At 43.6% G+C, this 15,279-nt stretch overlaps 1 protein-coding gene across 10 annotated transcripts in view; it reads right to left on the bottom strand.

Annotated features, from left to right (window-relative positions):
* Acaca (acetyl-CoA carboxylase alpha) overlaps positions 1 to 15,279 on the bottom strand; it is a 262,246-nt gene that overhangs the window by 206,005 nt on the left and 40,962 nt on the right. For 4 of the 10 annotated variants that reach the window (XM_087574067.1, XM_087574072.1, XM_087574070.1 and 1 more), the window contains exon 1: positions 10,569 to 10,810. The exons of 2 other annotated variants lie outside the window; for them this stretch is intronic. The gene's annotated coding sequence lies outside the window, so the exon portion shown is untranslated. Of the gene's footprint in view, positions 1 to 2,849; positions 2,911 to 3,515; positions 3,636 to 10,568; positions 10,811 to 15,279 lie in introns of those variants that run through there. 4 more of the 10 variants (XM_087574068.1, XM_087574073.1, XM_087574071.1 and 1 more) reach the window with 2 other exon arrangements.

Genomic DNA, 15,279 nt, shown 5'->3' with positions numbered 1-15,279 from the left:
AAAAGTTAGAGATGGGCTAGAGATGGCTCAGTGGTTAAGAGCACTGACTGCTCTTCCAAAGGTCCTGAGTTCAAGTCCCAGCAACCACATGGTGGCTCACAACCATCTGTAATGCGATCTGATGGCCTCTTCTGGTGTGTCTGAAGACAGCTACGGTGTACTTATATATAACAAATAAATAAATCTTAAAAAAGAAAAAGTTAGAGAATGCCAGGTGATGGTAGCACACACCTTTAGTCCCAGCACTCAGGAGACAGAGGCAGGCAGACCTCTGAATTTGGAGCCAGCTTGGTCTACAGAGAGAGAGTTCTAGGACAGCTACATGGAGAACCCTGTCACACAACAAAACAAACAAAACATAAAAGTTAAGAGAACAGGGGCTGGAGAGATGGCTCAGTGGTTAAGAGCTCTGACTGCTCTTCCAGAGGTCCTGAGTTCAAATCCCAGCAACCACATGGTGGCTCACAACCATCTGTAATGGGATCTGATGCCCTCCTCTGGTGTGTCTGAAGACAGCTACAGCATACTTATATATAATAAATAAAATAAATCTTTAAAAAAAAAAAAGTTAAGAGAACAATGAAATAACTTTTTTTCTGAATTGTTTCAAAGAGTAGCCTAGCCTTTCCCAAGTAAAACCATTAAATTTAAGTGTATTATTGCACAATTTTAATTGTTGGTTCCTCATTCAATAATTAAGGTATTAGCTATCTTAAAACTGAAAACAAAACAAAACAAAAACAAAAAACGGAGCTACTTAACTTTTTCTGACATTCGAAAATGACATCATCTACAAATATCTTGGGTCCTACTCACAGAAACCCTGGGAATCAAGTGGCCTGGGGGCTGTATGAGGATATGCCTATTTTAAAGAAAGGTACGGGGAGCATGCTAAATTGGTGATATGCCTGCTTAGCATCCGCAAAGCCCTGGGTTCAATCCCTCACACTGCATAAAAAAGATTTGAAGGCCAAGAAGACAGCTCAGCAGATAAAGGCACTTGCCAGGAACCCATATGGTAGGAGAGAACCAATTCTCATAAATTGTCTTCTGACCTCATGTAAGCTTGCACAAGAGTGCGCGCGCACACACACACACACACACACACACACACACACACACAACGTGAAAAACAAAACAAGTATGGTGGCGCACAACTGTAATCCCAGAAGGTAGCTCAGCTGGTAAAGGGGACTGTTGTTGAGCTGATGATTGGTGTTCAATCCCCAAGGCTCATACGACATAAGAGAAAACAGATTTCAGACTGTCTTCTGACCTCACATGGCAGGCATACTTACATTCCCCACAAAAAATAAATAGATAAAAGTTTTTTGGTTACTTTTTTTAAAAGGGGTAAGAAAGATAGCTCTGTGGGTAAAAGCGCTTATGGAACCTGACAACCTGAGTTCAAACCTGAAGACCCACTCCAAAAGGTTGTCCTCAGACCGCCACACATGCAACTGAGCACCTGCATGACCACACACACACACACACACACACACACACACACACACACACACACACACCAAATAAATGTAAAACAAAAAAGGAAAAGAGTAATGGAAAAGCTGGGTGCAGTAGACCAGCACCCTCAATCATAACACTTAGAAGGCAGAGGCAGGCAGATCTGAGTTCAAGGCCAGTCTGATCTACAAAGAAAGTTCCAAGACAGCTATATACTACCCGGAGCAACCATATCTCAGGAGGAAAGGGGAGCCGGGAGAAAACACAGAGCAGAGTATGTCAACACAAGCCTACAATCCTTGAGACAGTGAGACAGGAGAATTCCAAGTCCAAGGCTAAGCATATGAAGACCCTCCAAATAAAAATAAAACACTAGCTTCAGACCAGTTAAACCAGTCTGTGTGACAGGTAAAATTTTCCTACTTACTAGCTGAGAAGTGCTCTACACCTGAACTTGGTCACAGCACTTTAGAGTTCTCCAAGGCTAGCTTTCACAATGGCAGTTCTTTGATATTACCTAGTCATGGTCTGATGTATAAATTTATTATTTCCCAACTTCCCCTTCCACTTTGAAAACGACTTAGTCTTTCCTTTGATATGTTTCTATTCTCTGGCAAATCACAAGCAAAACCTCTACAACACTAATAAGCAAGCGAAGGCAGTTTCAGAAATTAGAATTTTACTGTTGACATCTTTCAAACCCACAGGTTTTGCTAATTATCACTGGAATCACATCAATACTCCTGTTAAGTATTTAGAAATAAACTGAAGCCAAACAAGTGGAAAGAAACGTGCTACTTTGCAGCAAGTAAGCACCTACTACCTACACTGCTTAAAACAAACAAACAAAAAAACCATCCTACTCTGTTAGACATCAAAGCTTTCCCAACAAGTGTTTTTCCAGTGAACACAAAAAATTCCCAAGACAGATGTCAAGGGCATCCCCATTCACGAAGCAATAGACAAATTTGGGTTTTCCTATCGCTAAAAGAGAGGAAACTATGTAACCAAGGAAAGCATACTTCCCAGCCTGAACTGTAGAATTAGAGGGAAAAATGAAACAGAAAAGTCAAGAGAGAACAACTTCTGAGAGTGAAGGTCAGGTTATTAGATTTACTCTGCACATTGGGAAGTTATTGAAACACTGTTTATGTAGACACGGAATCAGGAAATCCTAGAGCCTTTTGATTTGTCTTAAATCTCCTAACAAAGCCATCTAAAATTATTTCCTCTGATCAGTTATACTCTTGAGTACTTCTATAAAAACCCACAAGGCCTACATGAAGCCCCTAATTTTTAAAGCTTATTGGAAAGGTTCACTTGCGGGATACCCAAATCCAAGCTATATATATATCGGCCCAGATGTTGACAGAATCTCCACTCACATTTTCCTCTGAAATCTTTAGCTTCCTCTCACCTTCTTACTTCTTACTTCCAATAGTTGCCCTAAATTAGCAAGGTGAACGCCAAACGGAGAGTTAAGAACTGGTGGTGAGCATGCTTTTACTACTTACGTCCCTCATAGAAACCCTCAAATCCTGCTAGCAGGAACTGGCAAAGGGACAGCCCGCCTGGCCCAGGCTCTCCCCGCGATACAAAGGCACAGTGAGTGCCACAGCAGCCCGCGCCTCTGTGCCCTACACCTCTCTCCGCAAGAGAGGAACAAGACTTTCCGTGCAACCAGACCCAACCCTCAACACCCGCCTCCCACGTGGTCTTCTCCCTCTCGGAGCCCAGGATCCGACGCAAAGAATCAGACCCGCAAGTAAGCAGCAAGCACCGGGCAGACACACTGGTTCCTCCCTAAGGGCCCTGGGCGGTACTCATCCCAGGTTCCGGGGTCTCGGCCCGCGAGCCGACAGAACCCGAGCCCTCCACGCGAAGCTCGGGCGAGGGGACTTAGAGGCCGCGGAGAGGACTCGGCTGCCCGGCCCGGGGTCTGCATAGGATGGAGCCCCACCGCGTGCCGGCGGAGGCTGGGAGGCCGCCCCCTGCCGGCTGCCGCTCCGCGGCCCGGGCCGGTCCGGATTGCGCTACGGCCCTCGCCTCACCTCAGGCTGGCGGCACGCAGGGACCGACGGTCGCTGAGCCCCTGCGCCGAGGTGTGCTGGGCGGGAGGCGACGCCGGCGGCTCGGCGATGGCTGACAGGCGCTCGGCAGGCCGGCCCGGCACCGGGGCCGAGGAGGGCGGGGCTTAGGCGGAGTGCCCCGCCCACGTCCCGCCCCCGCCCGGCCGCCCACCTCAGCCGCCCAGCCCCATTAGGTCCGCGCGCGTCCGGGGTTACTCCAGGCCGTTCACCTCCGACCCCACTCCGGGCAGCCGCGCGGTCTGAGCGCCAGGGGGTGGGGGCGAGGCGCGGGCTCGGGCGGGCGTCAGCCAATGGGCGCGCGGCGCGGGGCGGGGCGACGTGAGGCGATGCCGATGGTCCGAGCTCTGTTCTGCCATTCGGGGCCGAGCGGTGCGAGGGCGGGCGGGTCTGGGACGTGGTGGGTGCCCCTTCTGCCTGGGCGGGTTTGGGGCCAGCCCAACGGCTCCACCTCCCGGCGGAGAGCGGAGTGGAAGCCATGGTTCCGCTCGAAACTCCCGGCAAGGACCTGCTGGCGAGTAGCGCGGGAAGGGAACCCAGGGGAGCCAAGAGGTGCAGTCAGTGATGTGCTGGCCCTGGATGAACCGTAGCATTGCTAATCCTTATAAGGTCTAATAAGGTCCATGCCATGCCTGTCCACTGCCTTCAGATCAGTGCAGGCTAGTCAATGCAACTAAATCCATCACCAACCCCTTTGCTTAGCTCAAAACGAGCTGATGGAGTATTTCTGAAGAGAAGTGTTAGTAAAGAAAGTTTAGTGGGTAAGACGGTAGAAAAGCAGCAGCAGTCTCATGCCTGCCCTCAACAGTAAGTGCCAGGAATCCTGACTTCTTAGATTGCTTTACATCCTTTGCTGGGGTTGCTCCAAACCTTTGGAGGTGAAGCCAACATATTTCTCTAGTATCACTTCACAGCAAGACTTTCATGGCAGTGTGTATTGAAGATTAGTGGTGATTGGAAGATTTTGAAAAACAACACAACCGGTGGGCATATGATGCTGTGACACTGAGAGGAAATCCTTTAGACAAGAATGGGGTGAGTTCTAACCTATTGCAAGAATTCCAAAGATCACCCAGAGTTCTTTTCCCAATCCTACACAAACCTGTGATGAAGACCAGGAAAGGTACAGAAGAGAACACTGTGGCCAGAGATTAGTTCAGTGCCAGAGGGCAAAAAGTGAAAAGGGTGGAAAACCACACCCCAGGAAACAAATTCTTAGATGGAAGCTACAACAGGAAGATATTAAGATTGGTCAACAGGAGCAGTGGTGTCCCTTATTGCCATTAGGTGGCAGCTTCTCCAAGAATTTACCCACTCACTTTTGAAGTAATAAGGATTAGAAACAAATTGGAGAATTCACAGATTTGTACAAAACAGTGACCTATATTTTAACAGTAACTGTGTCATTGGGATAAATGTCAGCTGAACAAAGGAAATTCAAAGCTTTTGAAAAAAAGATAATTGAGCAAGACTTTCTGGTTTAACAAGACGTTCGACTTACTGACTAAGAATAATCTGGGAAGCTTTGCCTCTCCACAGTAGTGATCTCTGAAGCTGGCATGAAGAAGTGACCAAGTAAAGAGAATTAAAGATCTTGAAGTTGCCTCTTTTAACTTTTTTTTTTCTTTTTTCTATTTTTCGGAGCTGGGGACCGAACCCAGGGCCTTGCGTTTGCTAGGCAAGCGCTCTACCACTGAGCTAAATCCCCAACCCACCTCTTTTAACTTTTAAATGGTAATCTCTCTCCCTAGGATTCTTCTTTTTTTTTTTTTTTTTTTTTTTGGTTCTTTTTTCGGAGCTGGGGACCGAACCCAGGGCCTTGCGCTTCCTAGGTAAGCGCTCTACCACTGAGCTAAATCCCCAGCCCCTCTCCCTAGGATTCTTAATGGTGTTGCTGTTTGTCAACTTTAGGAATACCACAGTAATGGGCTTACCCTCAAAAACTTAAGGACTGTGGGGTATAACCATTTGCCTAACATGTACAAATCCCTGGGATCCACCCTCAAGTGAGGTATTCAAATAGTCCTGCTCTCAAGAGAGCCAGTGAGTTGGCTCAGCAGGTAAAGGAGTTTGCCACCAAGCCTGAGGACCTATCCCAGCCCACACAGTAGAAGGAGAAAACTGAGCAAAGTTCACATGTACACTGGGGTATGAAAATGAGCCTCTGGAGAGATGGCTCAGTGGTTAAGAGCACTGACTGCTCTTCCAGAGGTACTGAGTTCAAATCCCAGCAAACACATAGTGGCTCACAACCGTGTGTAATGGAATCTGATGCCCTCTTCTGGTATGTCTTAAGATGATGACAGTGTACTTACATAAAAACAAATAAATAAAACAAATAAATAAATCTTTAAGAAAAGAAAGAAAGAAAATGTTTACCTACATACACATGCACAAAAACTTGTCAAAATAAAAACAAACTATAAGCTATAAGAGAACACTTACATGGCAGAGGCAGGAGAATCAGGTCTTCAAGTTTGTACCTAGCCTGGCCTAGAAGATTGAAGAAAGACACAAAACAACAAAAAGCTACAGAAAGGAACACTAAGAAGGAGTTAGGATAGCCCAAGACCACTTGCAAAGAATCTGCTATCGAATGCTAAGATACCTGAGTGGAGAACCAGTAAAGGGCTGTGTCTGTAACACAGTAACTCCTAGAACTGGAACCATTTCTGAGTGTTGTGCTGTTTGGGACAGGCCAAGACCTGCCCATCCTCCTGTAGGCTTTGTAGAGCTGGTCTCCATGAGTCCTTGCCACACAAGCTGTATGTCTGTAAGAGGTGGAGGAAGAAAGCCAAAGGGTGGAGAAAACATACTATACAAGACTAACAGGTGGAAGAGAAGAGGGGTGAGTACGCATTCTAGATGCTGCAACTAGAGGTCCTTTCTGGACTGAATTATATCCCCAAAATCCAATGCTGAAGTCCTACTCTACAGTACCTTAAGATATGTGGTGGGTAGAGATAGAGTCTTTAAAGATCTTATTAAATTAAAACATGATCATTTAGGGTAGACTGGAGTAAAATGTGACTGTTGCGATTAAACAGATGGTTGTTATGATACAGATGGACAGACAATTCTTTGAAGACAGAGAAGACAGTGATTGATGAACCTAGAAGAAATTTTTCAGAAGGAAATTAACAGTTGACATTTTGATTATGGACTCCTAGTCTCCAAAAAATGTGAAGAATTTTATATTGTTTCTGTAATGTGGTATTTGGTTTTAACAGCCCTAAAAGAATACAAGGCCTCCAGGTTTTTGGGTTGTTTAAAAAAAAAAAAAAAGTCATGTCCCTACCCAAGAGACATGGAGATGACTCAGCAGCACTGACCACTCTTCCAAAAGACCCGGTTCAAGTCCCAGTACACACGTGGGTGGAGGCTCACACAGTCTAATTCCACACTAGGTCCTCTAGACACTGAACATATCCAGTTCTGACACCCTCATCTGGCCTCTTCAGGTACCAGGCATATATGCGGTGCATAACAACATGCAAGGAAAATACTCACACACATAAAAATTATTTTTAAAAGGAGATTGTGTAAAGAAAATGCCAGCTCTTTCTGTAAATGGCCTCAAGTGACCTGTGAAAATGGTTCACTACTCTCTTGACCCAGAAAAACCCTACAAAAACATGCAAATCAAGAGTTTCAAATCACTGTGTTCACTTTAAGAAGGTGAAAGTGTCCAGGCCATCAAGGATATACATATTCCAAAAGCCACCAAATACCTGAAACATGTCACTTTAAAGAAACAATATGTGGGGTTGGGGGACTTAGCTCAGTGGTAGAGCGCTTGCCTAGTAAGCGAAAGGCCCTGGGTTCGGTCCCCAGCTCCGGAAAAAAAAGAAAAAGAAAAAAAAAAAAAGAAACAATATGTGCCCTTCTAGCTGAATAATGGTAGAGTCTGTAGGTCATCCAGACTGAACAGCGGGACAGGACAAAGAGTGTAGCTCAAAAAAAAAATGTTGACTTTTTGCTGCACATGCTTTAAAATGCAGAGATGTATGAACATAAGGGTTTAGATGTAGGGACTCTAGACTCTGAACATACCCAGCTGAACCAAGAGTCTACAATGAAGCAACAACTTTACACAGCCACCCCACACGTGACTCCCCTGCCACACAGCAATGAGCCTCACTGAGAAGGAACAAATTATTCCCCAGAAGAAACTGAAGAGACAAAAACTTATGACATGGGAATAAATTCAGCATGAATAAATGAAAGTTTATTTTAAGAAAAGGAAACAGCACAGTGCATGCCTGTAATCTAAGCACACCGGAAACTGAAGCAGGAGGACTCCAGACAATCCTTGGCTATACAGCAACTTTGAGGCTAGCTAGACTCCAAAACAAAACCATTAAGAATGAAGCTGTATTGAGAGAGGTACAGAGTGATCCTAAGCATCCCAGCTGCCTTTGTTGATCTCTTTCCCTATGTTGAACAAGTCTGAGAGATCCTTGTTTCTACAATGATAACAATCTATGTGGGAAGACAAAAATAGCACTCTTTTTTATGCTTTGTGTTTTTGTTTTTGTTTTGTTTTTGATACAGGGTCTCTCTGTGTAGAGCTGGCTGTCCTGAAACTCGCTCTGTAGACCAGGATGACCTCAAACTCACAGAGATCCTCCTGCCTCTGCCTCCTGAGTGCTGGGATTAAAGGCATGTGTCATCATTGCCCAGTTAAAACTAGCACTCTTAGACAGCACCTGTATCTCACTCCTTAGATGATCGCCATGTAAATTTGTAAAGGGCATAGATGAGAGAATAAATTCTCAAAAATAGATAAACCCATATATATCTAAATAGTATATTAGTATTTTCCATATAGTTCCATTTGGCAGTCATTTCTGCTTGCGATTAGAGCAGTATTTTTCAAGGTATGTTCCACTGACTGCCTGTACTAGGAACACTGAGTGCTTGTTTAAAGTGTAGATTCCTGATGCAGCAAGATGGCTCAACCTGTGAAAGTACTTGGCACTAATCATGATGACCTGACTTTGATCCCCAGGTCCTACATGTTGGAAAATAGAATTAGAACAACCTCCCACAAGTTATGTGACTTCTGCATCAGCGCCATTTCATGTTCATACCCATGTGCGCACACACACACACACACACACACACACACATGTACACACACACATGTATGTATGTATGTGTGTATGTATGTATGTATGTATGTATGATTTTTAAAAAGAAAAATATAGACTCATTAAAAAGGAAACCTTGGGCTGGAGAGATGGCTCAGTGGTTAAGAGCAGTGACTACTCTTCCAGAGGTCCTGAGTTCAAATCCCAGAAACCACATGGTGGCTCACAACCATCTGTAATGGGATCCAATGCCCTCTTCTGGTGTGTCTGAAGACAGCTACAGTGAACTTATATATAATAAATAAATAAATCTTAAAATGAAAAAAATGAAACCTGGTAGTTGTTCCCACTTAAGTTTGATAACACAAGTTTAGTATTTGGCATTATGGTTCCCCTGTCTGTTGCTAGAGTGTCTTGTTGAACAACAATGCCTCCAATTAAGACAACAATCTTATGTCAGGCTTGGGTTGAATTAAAGAAGGAAAGAGCTAGTACCATGTAGTCCTGGAGCTGGTAGAGCTCAGCAGTAAAGCATCTGCCTAGCATGCAGGAGGCCCTGGGTTTAATCCCAGTTCCACAAAAGGGAGGGAAAGGAAAGAAAGTGCCTTAATGGAAATGCAGCCTCATAGGTAAAATTCCCAGATATTAGCTGAGTATGGTTGCAAAAACTGGTAATCCCAGCACTCCGGAGGCAGTAGCTGGGTCACAAATTTGAAGGCAAGCTAATCTGCAGAAAGGGTTTGAGGTAAGCCAGAGCTACATAGTGAGACCTTGAGTAAAATAAAATAAAAGTACCATTTTTGAGTGACCCCTAATATTCACAGTCTGACATGGCTTCTAGCATTTGCCACAATTGTTCTTATACCTTTCCTCTGCTGTCAGATTTATTTTCTTTTAAGATTTATTTATTTATTATATGTAGGTACCCTGTACCTGTCTTCAGGCACACCTGAAGAGGCCATCAGATCCTATTACAGATGGTTGTGAGCCACCATGTAGTTACTGGAATTTGAACTCAGGACCTCTGGAAGAGCACTCAATGCTCTTAACCACTGAGCCATCTCCCCAGTCCTGGTGTCAGATTTATTTATTTTTTTTTTTTTTTGGTTCTTTTTTTCAGAGCTGGGGACCGAACCCAGGGCCTTGCGCTTCCTAGGTAAGCACTCTACCACTGAGCTACATCCCTAGCCCCCCTGGTGTCAGATTTATAATTCCTCTTTTTTTTTTTTTTAATCTTTTAGTCCTTGGAAGTCTTGGGGCTAGAGTGATGGCTCGATGGTTAAAAGCACTGACTGCTCTTCCTGAGGATCATGGTTCAATTCCCAGCACCTACATAGCAGTTCACAACTGTCTGTAACTCTCAGTTCAAAGGCTTCTGAGAACACACACACACACACACACACACACACACATATTCAGGCAAAACACAGATGAATATAAAATAAAAATGAATTTAAAAAAAGAAAGTCTCATTTTCTTCCATTTATCTCTTTCCTATGCATCCTAGCAGCAGCATTCTACCAGCACAAAGTACTATTTTAATTCTGCTTTATTGTGTATGCATACCGAAGGCAGTATCCTACAGTTTACTATAGGCCAGGCATAGATACTAGCTACTGCTTCATTGATTGAAATAAAGATTAGCACTAAGCAGAAATGACACAGGCCTTTAATGCCAGCACTTGGGAGGCAGAAGCAGGCAGATATCGGAGTTTGAGGCCAGCCTGCTCTACAGAGTAAGTTCCAGGACAGCAGGGCTACACAGAGAGACCCTGTCTCAAAACAAAACAAAACAACAACAACAACAAATAAACCAAAAAAGAAAAAAAAGACAGAAAGGAAGGAAAGAAAGAAGGAAGGAAGGAAGGAAGGAAGGAAGGAAGGAAGGAAGGAAGGACGGAAGACAGATAGATTAGCACCGTACCTGGGAGGCCACTGTGCTCTTGATCTCTGCCTATCAGTCTTCACTTTGCCTTTGGGAGGCAAAGCCTCCAGTAAGTTACTTAGCAGCTCTATTGATAATCAGAATTCAAGAAAGTCAGCCCCTTGCCAAAAACTGTGGCTCGAGATAAAAGGCACAAAGGCCTAATCTGAACACCAGTCCCTTTGCCCTGGTCAAGCATTCAGGTTTATCCAGAGTCTTTTGGAACCTCACACCATAAGGTCAGAAAATCTCCTCAGGGAGGCCTCTTTATAAGACTGGTCCTGGTGTCGAAAGGCAAGATTCCATTGCATAATGAAGGTCAGTGTTTTTACTGAGACTGCCCACGACGTTTTCACATGGACACCAGGGCTTCCACAGTCCCAAACACTTCCAGGCCCTAGTTGTATTTTAGGCAGTCCCACATTAGTTGTTCCCTGCATGAGACCTGTACCCAGGGTATGGTGTGTGTGTGTGTGTGTGTGTGTGTGTGTGTGTGTGTGTGTGTGTGTGTGTGTGTGTTATAAAGTACATATATATATATATACATGCATGTACACCCATACTTCAAAACACCTGGAGAAATGTTAAAGACTTTTTTCTTAAAGGCAGGAAAATAGGTTGATTTATTTAATTGTTGCTTAGTTCTGGGATTCTGACCTTGTGTTACGCTACTTTACAACCTACACTCCTCATTCTCCTACACCCATGAAAGGTTTCCTGGCTAACTATTTCCCTCCCCTGTCATTACCTCCTGCTTAGATTTTTCAAGTATCTCTATTACATCTATATCAGACTTGAGATTTTCCTGCTCGCAGGTTTAGGCATTTGTCTTGCTTAAATACCCTCAACACTGCATTGCTGCTGTTGCACACGATGCACAGTAAATCATAAAAGTGCAGTCCTTACCATCAAGAAACACTGATTCATCACTCAACTTCTTTGTATCCTTTTCATTCCTTCAGCCTTTACTTTTTGTTTTATTTTGTTTTGTTTTAGTGCCCCTGTCTTTAAAGAGAAAACTATTGATAAGTAGCCTAGACATACAGTAGAAAGCTAGCGTCCTTGGCATCTGTGGACCCTCTGAGCCAACTCGACTGATTAGCTTAATGAAAACAAAGGACGATGACAATCAAAAGTAAATACAAGGGAATGTCGCTTAAATCAATGAGTGAGGTGCCCGTAATCTCTTAAATAGTCGGTACAAACTGAGAATTGATTCTTAGGAATCTAAGCCAAGGACAGGGGAAGCTTCTGTTGTGCTACAGATTATTTAAAACAAGACACAAAAAAGACCCTGAGCTCTTTAATCAGAGACACCAAGCCTAAAATCCTGAGCCAGTCACTAATTAGTTTTGTTGTTAATTAGTGAGGAAGTGACTCCTTTCTGTGTCTGTTTTCTCAACTACACGATCGACTCTAGGATGATATTTGGATGAAACAGAGACAAAATGGAAAGCTCCTAGTACAGAACTTGGAACATGGGAGGCAGACAGACAAGAGCACTTGCTCTTCTTTCCCCAAGCCCCCTTCACCCATTTTCTATGAGCACTTAGGACAACTTGCCCTATGGATGCCCTATTGATTCAGAAGTTCCATGCCATTAAGGTCTATAGTATTAATTCAGAATGGCAGAGCATGTGTGAAAACCAAGCAGCATGATGACTCCCTTACCCCTGCTGGGAGAGAAGGAGGAAATGTCCATGATCTAAGGTTTTGGGATCAACCAAAGGCATCCTCAGGCTCGCCTCATATCCTACTGAGACAGTTCTTTGACCCTTTGTCAAGGTTATGAGATCGGGAGCTGAGGAGATGGATCAGTAGTTTAGACCACCTGTTGCTCTTGCAGAGGACACAGTTTGACTCCTAACACCCAATGGTAGTTCACCACGACCCATGACTCCAGTCCCAGGGCCTCGGATGCTCCCTTTTGACCTTCGAGGGCACCAAGGATGCACGTATATCTATGCATGCAGGCAAAACACTTGTACATAAAATGAATAAATCTAATAAAAAATTAAAAAGAATATAAAACAAGTATATGCTACAAGTAGAATTTTTTTTTTTGGTTCTTTTTTTCGGAGCTGGGGACCGAACCCAGGGCCTTGCGCTTCCTAGGCAATCGCTTTACCACTGAGCTAAATCCCCAGCCCCTACAAGTAGAATTATTACTGAAAGCAACGTCTTAGAAAAATAATTTACTATAAATAGTCAAACTGGACATAACTTACATGCCCTCTAGCCCAGCTTCAGCCTTTGCATTTCTACCCTGGGAAACCTTCAAATAAGGTCCAGGAATATTACAGCAATAAAGTATTTAAATTGTGCTACACTCATATGCTGAAATATTATAAAGCAGTAAGTACAAACAAAAAGTTGCTACATGAAACATTATGAATCAATTTTAAAATTAGTACTGAGACAAAAAAAAAAGATAAAGCCAGTATGGTGGTCCATGCCTTTAAGCCCAGCACTGAGGAGGTAGAAGCAAGTGGGGTCTCTGTGAGTTTGAAGCCAGCCTGGTCTAAATATTAAGCTCCAGGATAGCCAGAGCTCTGTGGAGAGACCTCTGACTAAAAACAACAACAACAAAACTTTTTTAAAAACCTTAAATAAATAAACAAAAAAGAATACTTAGTTTTCTTATTTAAAAAATAGGAATGGTGATAGAGCCTTAATTCTAGGATGCAGAGGCAGGCAGATCTCTGTGAGTCTGGTCTGTATACCGAATTGCAAGACAGTTGGGACTACAAAGTGAGACCCACTCTCAATCAATCAATCAATCATCAATAGGCTTCCTCTTCCTGTAAACAGCCAGAGGTGACCTGTGAAGATGGTTCACTACTCCCTTGACCCAGAAAACCCCACAAATTCATGCAGTCAAGAGGTTCAAACCTTCGTGTTCACTTTAAGAACACCCAGGAAACTGGGTCACTTTAAAGAAGCAGTGTGTGCCATTCCGGCGGTATAATGGTGGAGTCGGTAGGAGCACCCAGGCCAAACAGTGGGGCTGGACACAGGGACGGTGGCCAAAAAAGAGTGCTGAATTTTTGCTGCACATGCTTAAAAATGCAGAGAGTAATGCTGAACTTAAGGGTTTAGACGTAGATTCTCCAGTCATTGAACACATCCAGGTGAACAAGGCACCTAAGATGGTGTAGACGAACCTACAGAGCTCATGGCTGGATTAACCCATCCATGAGTTCCCCCTGCCACACTGAGATGTTCCTCACTGAGAAGGAATAGATTGTTCCAAAGCCAGAAGAGGAGGTGGCATGGAAGAAAAAGATATCCCAGAAGAAACTGAAGAAACAAAAACTCATGGCATGGGAATAAATTCATCATAAAATAAATGCAGATAAAGTAAAATAAATAAATAAATAAATAAATAAATAAATAGGCAAAATCTGAATGAGAACAAAGTATTATGATTCATATGTATGAAGGTTGCTAGGATGAAGTGAAGCCCATTGCTTTTATTCCAACCTAAAATTTTTAATAGGAAATTATTTTTAAAACAGGCAGAATTCATCTGTGGTGATAAGAATCAGATAATAGTTATTCCTAAACTGGGCATGGTAGCTTATGTCTACAATCCTCCCCACCCCCTCCCCCCCAAGGGAGGGGTAGGACTGTCACAAGTTTTAGTTTGGCCTTGTCTCAAAAACTAAACTAAGCCATCAAAAGGACTGGTGAGACAGCTCAGCAGGTTACGATACTTACTGCTACGCTTGGCAAACTCAGTTCAGTTCCCAGAATCCATATGGTAGAAGGACCAAAGCAGTGAAGGCACAAAGATGTTAAGGAACTTGCTTGGTCAAGTAATTACTGGACCTCAGCTAGAACCTTGAAAGGCCTCCTGGCTTCTGGTTCCTCTCCCAGACCTGCTCTGCCTGTTTATTCCTTCTTTCCTACTCTCTTCCAGACATCACATCACAACTGGACACATCATCTCTACCACTAAAAATTTGAGCTTCATTATAGTTTTGTGTCTCTGTTCCATGGTTGTGGTATGCTTCAACATTCATTTTGACTTCAGGGCATCCCTATGAGTAGATTTAATCCCTGGTAACACACACACACACACACACACACACACACACACACACACACACACACACACAGTGGAAGAAAGAAAAGAAGACTGATCCAAGAAAATTGCAATTTCATCTCTGAACATACATGAGATTGCTTTTGGAAAAAAATGAGATTTTCCTCCACCACCGGGGACACAGAAGACTTCAGATCCATTCCTCCCTTTGCTGCAAGGTGGCAGCACTGTCACATGGCAGCTACAGAAAATTTAAACAGCAGAGAATGTGTCAACACCATAGGGAGTAGAGAATCGCGTGATCAGGGAAAGGGAACAGTCAACAAAGATCGTGAAACTCCAGGAAAGCAACGGAGCCCTTTAGTCTGCTCTCTTGTGTTGAGAGAACCAAGCAACTGTGGCAGAGGAAGACAGTAGGCCCGGAGAAGATTTGCAACCAGCACTTCCTTTATTCCTTCCTTATTTTAGCCAACAAGTTGTCCTTCAGAGATCTGCCTTCCATTAATGTTTCCCCACCAAGATTTTGATGCTTAGTTTGGCCAGATTTCAAGTTGTATTGATGTGTCAGAACACAGGGTGCTATTTAACGTGTGATTCGATTACAGTATCACGAAGCCCCTTATGGAAAGTCCTTTGAACCAGTCCTTTATGAGATTATCAATC

This window comes from Rattus norvegicus, chromosome 10, assembly GCF_021556685.1.
Source record: "Rattus norvegicus strain SHRSP/BbbUtx chromosome 10, alternate assembly SHRSP_T2T, whole genome shotgun sequence".
Classification (NCBI taxonomy): Eukaryota; Metazoa; Chordata; class Mammalia; order Rodentia; family Muridae; genus Rattus; species Rattus norvegicus.
This window is presented reverse-complemented; position numbering and strand designations above follow the sequence as displayed.